A 10473-nucleotide genomic window follows, 5' to 3' on the forward strand; every position below is an offset into this window, starting at 1 on the left:
GAAATCCATATTTGTTAGGCAATAGAATCTAGTAATAGACAAAATAATAACGATGAAAAATACAAAATGGCTCTATTTCTTTGAAATTAGTGCAATCCTTGACAACACACATTGATGTATTATATATATATGAGAACTATCTTTAAAAGATAATGGAGCAATGAGAGCCAAAGTTTTTTCTTCATAAGCAAGATTGGAAAAAAGATATGATCAACCATGGACCAAAAAATATTGCAAGACAAGGCATAACCCATGATAACTTCTCCAACATATTGATTGGAATTCACCGCCCAAAAATTGTGGTTCTAATTTAGATATGTCTCATAAATAGAATTGATTCTAGTATAAAATTAGAACTAATTGTAGTAAACTTGATAGTACAACTGTCACAGTGCTCTACATTCTTCCTCAAATAATAAAAAAACAAATCAACATGTTGCATAAACAAATTAAGACAAATCAATATTATAGCAATTAGAACAAAAAAAAAAAAAACCTAATGTATAAAAAATAACATTAAGAATAAAACCAGGTGCAACTAGATGCAGTAATCAATCCACATCAACCAAATGCAACCCCAAAATATCAGGATGAAAAGACCTAAGCAACCTTAAAATCATAATCAACCAAATTAGTTATATGCAGCCCAAATCAAAAAAAATTAACAACAATAAACATTTACACTTACTAATTTTTAGAAATTTTTGTAACTATATTGAAGAGCATCGAACTAGTTTATGCAATCTGTGCAACTTCCCTGACATTTTCTATAACCTTTGCTCTGTTACAACATTTGCAACCTTTGTAATATGATGTGCAACTTCGTTAGAAATATCTATAATATTTTGAACTTGAGGTGCAACCTCTGTTGTAACATTGCAACCTTTGATGCAAACTCTACAACCATTGGAACATGAGGTACAACAGTTAGAATATGAGGTTCAACCTCTGTTAGAACTTTTTAAACATCAATTTCAAAACCTGCAACCTATAGAAGAAGAGGTGCAACCTCGATTATCAATTATGTAATCTTTGGAATCTTAGGTGCAACATCTTTAATGATCTATGCAACCTTTCGAAATTGAGCTTCAAGATATCTTGGAACATTTTCAACCTCCAGAACCATTCAATACTAGAATCAATGTAATTCACTGTCAAATAATTACTGAAACTAGTGTATATATATAAAATGATTATTCATATTTCAAAAAAGAGGAAATGGCTTAGAAAATGGGTTATTATACCAATGATTTCAAGCTTCAACCTTCTGTATGAGACAACAGGCAGTGGCTTCAAGCTTCTATGTTTGCCTCTGCAATTAGCTTCTATGATTTGACTAAGTGTGTGTGAGTAAGATAGAGGGGAGGGTTTGGCAGAGGGTGGGTAGAGGTTCGAACTAGGAGTGGAGAATGGGTGTGGTTGTTGACTGTAAAAGAATTGAGAGAGAGTGAGAGGGCCTGAAATGGAGAAGGTCTTTTAGAATGAAAAAGGGCTGGTACAATGGAAAGGGAAGAAGGGGAGTAGACACCGTAAAAATGAACTAAAAATAATAAGTTTAATGTCTAAATAAAAAGAAACAAAATATAAAAATGAAAAACAAAAACCAAAAAAAGAAATCGTAAATTTTTTTTTTAAAAAAAAAGAGGCGTATATATGGCAAATTCTCTTAAAATTAATCAAAATAATTCAAACTTATATTTTTCCTTTACTTTATTTTAAAAAATAACTTATATTTTAAATTGATGAAAATATATAAGTTTTTTATTATTTTAAATTATTTTTATTAATTTAAAAAAAATTATTAATGTTTTATTTAAAATAGTTATTTTGAGAAATAATAAGAATGAGAAAATAATTTAAAATAAAAAAAAATTAAAATCCTATATTTTTCCTTAACTTTCTTATTATTTATCAAAATAATACAAACATAGGTTTATAAGTGCAACATTTTGAAAACTTTGAGTGTATTTACCGCTAAAAAAATTGGGTATAAAAGTACAACATTTTGAAGACATTGAATATATTTACTGCAAAAAAAAAAAAATTGGGTATAAAAGTGCAATATTTTAAAAACATTAAATATTTTAGTCGTCATTTACTCTAAAGTTTATAATTGACAAATTGTGTAATATAATTTGTTGACGGTTAGAACCCGTCAACCAAGTTATGGTCAGAAATTGAATAACTATGTATGAAATAAGTGAACTTAAAATAAAATAATTTAGAGCAACAATATAGATAACTTCTTTAATTCTCTTAGAAAAATATGTTACAATGATTTTCCAACCTCCCAACTTCTTGTAGGAGGCTCCCTACTTATAGGTGAGAGCTTTTTTCTTTTTTACATTATGGTCTCTAAGGGACAAAAACAAAATAATACTATGAAGTACAACATGAAATCATCACTATAACAATTTATACTTTAAATTACTCCCTATAATGTCTTACACCCATAGTGTAAGACACTAGTCGCCCCTAATAATACTCGAAGTCGTCGCTGATGGTCATTAGTGGCGACATGTCACCGCTGACGCATCGCCGCTAATATTTCGATGCTAATGTCGATTATTAGCAACGAAAAAACCGTTGCCCCTAATAATTAGTATTAGCGGCGATAATTTCTCCACTAATAAATTGAATGTCGCCCCTAATAATCGTGATTCCCAGATCATATTTTGCCCCTGTTAATAAAAAATCGACCCTAATAATATAATATTAGCGACGACTTATATATTATTAAGGACAAAAATAATAGAAAATTATTTAAATAATATTTTTTAATTTATAATATCATAATTAAATATGCATAAAAATAATAATACTAAAATTAAATATGCATAAAATTAATAATTTATTCAAAAAACAATCCAGTAATACAATTTTATCCAAATTAAATATCCATACAATAATTTATATATAAAACATCCCAACCCTCGATGTCCTCCGTATTGTCTCCTTCTTCTGGTGCCTACGGTGGCTGTAGTGCGTGTCGTGTGTGCGGAGGCATCGTCCATGGATACTGTGGAGGTAACGATGATCCTCCGGGTCCATACATGTATGGATACGGATAGGGCGGAGGTAGAGACAACGGCCCACTCATATGAGGAGGCGGGGGTTTGAATGAAGGTCTGCTCATATGAGGATGATAAGCTTGAGGGTGCAGAGGCATCGACCATTGATACATATATGGATAGGCCGAAGGTTGAGATGGAAAAGTTGGTGCAGGTGTATCGGGATGGCCTGGTGAAGGCTAAGAATCTAAAGCTTGAGACGTGTGTTGTGTTTGAGTTTTAGAAGACAAGCCTAAATACTTTTAAAAAAACTGTTGGTATGTATTCTGCATCTCCATGTTTGTTGCCGGACGTTTCAGGTGGAAGCTGCTGATACACGTACTGAACCTCTTTATTCATGACCTTCACAATGTCAACCAATTCATGTATTTCCTCAGTCGACTGTTGAGGTGGTTCCTAAGATTGAGTGTTTTGAGATGGACGGTTTAACACTTTTACCTTTAATTTGCGGCCAACTCCTCGCTAGTGGCCCCACCTTTCACCAAGAACCTGACTTATTATCTTCATTTGATCGACCAAGGAAGAATCATTAGTACCAGATTCAACTGTCTGCTGAGTCTCAGCTTCAAGAGTTGACTTCAACTTAACCTGTTTTTAATAAAATTTATAATACGAAAGAAAAATATAATTATTTGAATTGATGATAAAGTTAAACTTACATAATCTCGTTCAGAATCCTCGTTGAAAAGATTCTTTTTCTTTTTTGTCCAGTGATACTCCTTCCATTCCTCAATTAGGTCCAGGTTAACTAATAAAGAAAATGAGAATGTTAGAGAACTTATAAATTCATACAACTCAATTAAGTTAATATTTTCACTTACTTTTTTGTGACGAGTGGTCGCTAATGATTTTGTGCCTCGTGTTGTAGAGTACTTCGTTTGGTCTCAATTTATTTTGTTCTTCACTGAGCGCGCAATAAACTCTGGACTCCTGAAAAAACTCACAAATTTTTGTAATGCCCCAAATTTCCTAATAAAATTTAGGACCTTAATTAGGAGGCTAGGAGGGCCATAATTGATTTATTATGATATTTAATGATTATATGCATGTTTATGTGAATTATATTATTATATGATGGTCAATGCATGCATATGGATTCATTTTTTTTAATTATAAGGGAATTTTGGTAATTTGGCCCGTTGAGGGCGTGATTGTGTATTTTCATGCATGTGGGTGAATTATAAATAATACCACATTATATGTGGATTGATTCGAGCCATTCGACATGAGACGATCATGGAATGCAAGTTTTCAGTCTAGTCATAACAGGATTAAGTTCGGGGCTCGGAGTGAGTCTCGGGATAATTTGGTGATTAGAACATTGCCGAAAATTAGAGGGTAACGGGATATGAATTATTGGTATTTGAGAATATCGAGAATAGTGGGAATTGGAGGGTGTTAATTATAATTAACGAAATAGGCGAGAAATGACGATTTTACCCTTGGGAGCCTTTAGAAACCTTTATTTGACCTAGGGGTATTCTAGTCTTTTCACCCCTAGGATTGATATAGGCCATTAAAAGGCTGTAGAATTGTAAAAAAATAGAGCATCATCATCCTCATCTCTCTTCCTCACCCGTACACCATTTCTCCTCTTTCTTCCTTTAATTTTTGAGAGCCAATTTGAGGATCCAAGCTAGGAGAGCAAGGCTTGAGGGCTTAGGACCTTGGTTCAACCATTGAAGGGGATCTAAATCAAGCTTGAGGTAAGATTTCATCCATGAATTTAAGCTATACTCTATTTTTCAAGTAAGTTTTCAGTTGAGAATTTGAGGTGTTAGTTGTGAGAATTAATGGAAGTTTTTGTGTAAGATTGCTTGGGTTTTGATGAGTGTGTGTTGTAGATGAAGTTTAGGGGTTGAATTGGATGTTTGGGATTGGTTTGGAGGCTTGGTTTCAAGGGGAGATCGTAAGGAGGGAAACCAGAAAAGTTTATGGTCTGCTGATGGCGCCCCAGCGCTAGGCAGGGCAGGTTTTGGGCTTCTCTGACTTTGGGGTAGCGCCGTGCCCCAGCGCTAGTGAATTTTCCAGCAAGCCTATTTTAGGGCTCGGGGTGACTTTTAAGGCTCGAGGGTTGGCTCCTTTACCCCGTTTGGGTAGATTAAGAGTCCCGAGAGTGCGGGATGGATCCCGGGAGTGAGGTTTTAGATTATGAACCTTTTCATGATTTATTTTATTGATGGGATTCCATATTTGGTTATGACTAGGTGATCGTTAAAGGATTAAAGGATTGATCGTTCTCAAGGGTCATTCTTTTACTAATTCTTGCTCGAACCCGAGGTAAGAAAACTGCACCCTGTGTATATATGGCATGCATGGTTATTCTTGGTGCATGTTGGATGTTTAAATGTGACATGCATGGTTATTGTTGAGGCATATCCAGTGATTAAATGTGATGCATGTGTTGCACGAGAAAACATGTGATTAGGGCATGCTATAAATATTGAATATGAGATTGTTCAGAGCTTGAACCTCTGTGTTTATGCATGGTCCTAATTATGCTAGAAATTTTTAAGTAAGCATGCTGAATGCCCTGTATTAAGATATTTGACATATGATATGTGTTTGGTAGCATTGCTTACTTGTGTATGGCACACTACACCAAATACCCCTTTTCATAACATATGAATATAATAATAATAAAAAAGTATTATGAAAAAGTATTATATTGGGAAACTTAATGAAAAAAGGTGGTAATATTTAGTCATCTCGACACTTAGCTTTTTTTTTTTTTTTTTTCATTTCCTTCAATATTTCTACAACAAAGAACAGACCCATTTCCTTCAACATTTTGACCCAAAGAAGAGACCCATTTCTTCGGCTTGGTACGGTCTCCTCACTCCTCACTCTCTCAAATCTCCTCTCTCTCTCTCTCTCTCGCATCTTTCTCTATCTCTCTGTCAATCTATTTCCAGTCGTTGGGCTTCTCGAATTCGTTTTTCTCTTCGGTCTTGGCAAGCCAGGTAAGTATTTAGTTGTAGGTGTTAGATTTATCAGCTTGAATCTCATAGAATCTATAAAATCTGTGGTTTTCAAAATTAATTTTCGATTTGCATTTTGCTGGGGTTTTTTTCAATCCAAGGCCTCAGTCTATCAGTCTCATTTCAAGAAGACCTAAAGCACTCCCTTTCCCCTGCTTTGACTTTAAAATGTTTTTGGTTGAGTTTTATGTGTTTTGTTTTTCTGGGATATGATTAGAGTGGAGTTTTATCTAGTTAAATTCTTGGCAAAATGCCTTCGTTGTTTTATGTTCATTTTGTTGCAATTTCACTTCAGGGCTTGGTTTGAGGAGCTACGAAAAAAGCGAATGGCAGAGTTGAGGCAGGCTTTAGAGAATTCAGAAGACTCAATAGGGTTTGTCCTTTTGCTTTTGCTAACTTTCTATTTCAATCTTGTTAAAATTAAAAGAAATATGTTGACACAAAAATATGCAATGTGTATATATATTAAGAGAACGGCTGGATTATACCCTTTCTCTTAATAAATCCCATCATGTAGCAAGTTTGAGATAAAAGGAAGTGGTCATGGATTAATATTAGGTGCCACTTAAGTCTGGCTCAAATGGTTGGATATGTTTTGTGTAAGAAGTTTGGGGTTCAAATCTCAGCTAGGATAATTTAACAGATGGGCAATTATTGATTAATTCTTATTAAAAGAAATACCTGCATTTATCGTAGGCAATATTAGTTTCAGTTAAAAAGGAAGTACACTTATTAAACAAAATTATTGTCCTTAAAAAAATAGACAAAAAGACAAAAAGGGAGTTATAACCTTGCTGTAGGTGAACACTATGTCAAACTCACAAACATTTCTGAAGCATTTGTCCAATGTTTCCACAAATACTGAAGTTATGATAGTCAGTAATTATAAAAACAAGAAATAAAGATCGAGAATAAAATATATTACATAATACATCTTATATGGTAAATTTCTATCAATTTCAGCTAATTAAACATTAAAAAGAACAATAGTGTTTGGTAAACCAACTCTACTGGCCACTGAACATTGCACAAGCAATCACTGACCGATAAACAAGAGATAAGCCAATGTACCAAATCTTGCATTGTTCACTGCATGGCTCTATATCCCGTGATCTCTAAAAATAAAAATAAGTCTCTGCATGTCATATATTGAATTGAGGTAGAAAGGAGCGTAGACATGTTAGTATAAGGTTATCAATATTGAGTGTTGTTTTTGTTTGGTCATATAGTATCTAATTCAGCCCCAATATTAGAGAAATGTATGATATCTTTCGTTTGTTGGTTCTGGTAGAGGAACTTGGATTAGGATGAAAATCAGTTTATGTTTTGTTGTTGAGTTGTGTATTTTTTTTGAGTGATCTTGAGAACTTAGAGAGAATGAGATTATTAATTAGTATTTGTATTTTAGATTATAGTTTCCTCCTATTTCTCTTAGATGATCATTGCTCTGACTTTCTCATCCAAATTTTCAACTTCTAGAACTCATTCAAAATTGAATGTTCAATGCCCATTATTATTTTGCTGATTTCCATAATCTTTTGTAATATAATCCTTGTATGTTAATTTTTATATATATATATATAGTGGGTGTCTTTCACTCACTTTTTTTGTTTACTATTTGTTTCTTGACTCTACTTTTGTATCTTATCTTGAAACTTGTATTCTATGCTCTCTAGATTATATACTCAAGAAAGTAGCTTTTAAGCTATATTCTATGCTCTCTAGATTATATACCCAAGAAGGTTTAATATTAACTATCATTTGCTTTTATTTTTGATCATATAAGCATTGTGTGACTACATTAATGACTGGAGGTAAATATATTTTTGGTCTTAAATTTGTGATGATCCTATCCTTTACAATTTTATTCCGCATTCATATGGGATTTTATTTAATCTTTCAAAATAACAATGTAAAGCTGTCCCAATCACTAAATCTATGTGTGCGAAACAGTTAGGAAGAATCTTTCAAGATAACATAAAAGTTAGGAAGCTTACCATCCACCCCTTTTTGCCTGCAATTCCATCTTTGATTGCATAAGCCGCTTTGAATCCATTCTTGAACAATAATTCAGCCACTTTTAAGGAATTGCCATCCAGGGTAATTTACACAAAAAATCCTCTCATATCAATCCAAAAGTTCAAATAAATAAATAAAATGCAAGAAGAACTATGAAAACTCCAACGAACCAACATGTGTACATGTATAGATGTGAACACAAACTTATACGTGTCCATACAAAGTTCCAAGTTTTGAACAAGCATATTATCTTCTCATCATATTAAAGAACAAACTTTGAAAAACAGAACCAATTCTTTTATCCAAGATAAAAGAACCATATTCAAACTTAGTTGTCCAGAATACAGATAAAAGAACCATATTCATATTCTTTTGTTGCAAGCTTGCATAACTTAGTCATGGTTGATCTAAATAAGATAAATCATGTATTAATATTGGTTTTGGCTATATAGAGTGATTGGTAGAGAAATGGAAGTTATTGACTCTAGCAATAAATTAATATTCCCGACTTTAGATTTTTTTTAATATAAAAAAATTCTAAATGAGCTAAAGTGGTAAAGTTTGGATTGGTTAATATTTCATTGTTAATTAGTGGATTGTTGGACTTTTTCATCCTAATAAGTTTTAAATGATAAATCATAATATCAACCATTTATACTTAGATTTGTACCATTTTTCTTGTTTATTAGTAAACATAAACCACAAGTGTAATTTTTGAGTATTGAAAGATGATTTCATTAAATTTAAATATACATATATATGAATATAGAATATTAATTTTGGCCTTTCTACTGTGAGGTTATGAATCCGTTGAAACTGATTATGATTGCTAACATGTGTAGATTGAGGAGCTTTTCGACATGAGCTTATCTTTTCATTTTATTCATTGGTTGTTTTAAATTGAATATATTGGATTCAAGAAAATATTTTGTAAAATGTTGTATAAACTAATCATCTGTGTATAAACTTACTTTTAATTTTATTCATTTGTGTTATCCTCTGAAAATTTAACCCAATCATTAGTAGCTAAATTTTGCAATATAAAATGATTGAAACTTTATTTTTAGCTACCAAAAAATTAGTAGGTAAATGTTTTTTCTTTGCTACCAAAAGAAAATTGGTAGCTAAAATAATAAATTAGCTACTAATAATTTTGGTAGTAGAATTAATTAGTCTTATTATTTTATAATTAGCAACTAAATTATTTGGCTACCATAATTTAGTAGAGCAGCATTGTTATTAGTATTAAGTTGCTGAAATAATGTTTATTTTAGTATTTTAGTAGCTGAATTTAAGATAGAATGAGCGGAAATGATGGTGATTATGAAAATGATGATTTTGTTGGACATTTGAGTTGAAATATGTTTCTTTATGTTAAGTTTGAACCATTAATGAATATAGTTTATGATTTTAAGACTTGTAACAAGTAATTTCATGAATTTTATGGTTTTATTGTATCATTTAATTTTAATTTTGTATTAATCTTTTAGGTATTGATTATATTCAAGGAGCATTGCAAAGTTAATTAACTTGATTATTAATAGCAAAAGGTACGGAAGTATGTTCTCTTAACTCTTTTATTAATATCATACAAATGTTAGAGGAGTTTGAATATCTTAAATATTCATTCATAGAGAAGTAGGTTATGAGATTAAAATTGTGTGCTGCGGTGATAACGAAAGGTTGAAAACTTTTGTGTATTAGAATGTAGGTTCTGGAAAATTTGTTTGTGTGTTGCGGTGATATAAGGAAGAAAACTTATTATGTGTTGTTTGAATTTTTTTACTTGGTATTGATAGATGGTTAGGTAAGCTTTTATATGTAAATATTAGATTTTTCATTATATGTATAGATTAAATTTTTCATTTAGTCGTATTATTTTCATTATTTCCATATGTATAGATTAGATTTTTCAGCCATAAATATTGATGAAAAATAACTCAAATAACAATTATATGTATAATCAAAGATAAAAACAAGTTATACTAATATATAACCAGCCAAAATTATTCCTTAGTGCAAAACCAAGTAGAATGCCACCATAAATTTTTAAATTATATTTTAAGAGAATCAAGGCTTAAATGCCACTGTAGTCTTAAATTATAGTAGACTTAAATGCTACAAATAAATAATAGGTCCTTATTTAAGGCTTAAAAGTTAAACTAAAATACCACAAAAACAAGACAAAACATTATTGATTAAAGCGAAAATCAAGAACCCAACACAATATTGTCTATACCATAAACCATGAGAAAGAGATCTTAGAACAAAGTAATTACAAATGAAAAATCATTTACCAATTTGAAAAATTAATTTAAAAATAAATTAACAAAATGTACAGATTCTGGGTACAGATTCTGTTTCTATGACATTAAAAAATTAATTAAAAAAATTAACAAAGT

This window comes from Humulus lupulus, chromosome 8 (genome assembly GCF_963169125.1).
Source record: "Humulus lupulus chromosome 8, drHumLupu1.1, whole genome shotgun sequence".
In the NCBI taxonomy this organism is placed as follows: Eukaryota; Viridiplantae; Streptophyta; class Magnoliopsida; order Rosales; family Cannabaceae; genus Humulus; species Humulus lupulus.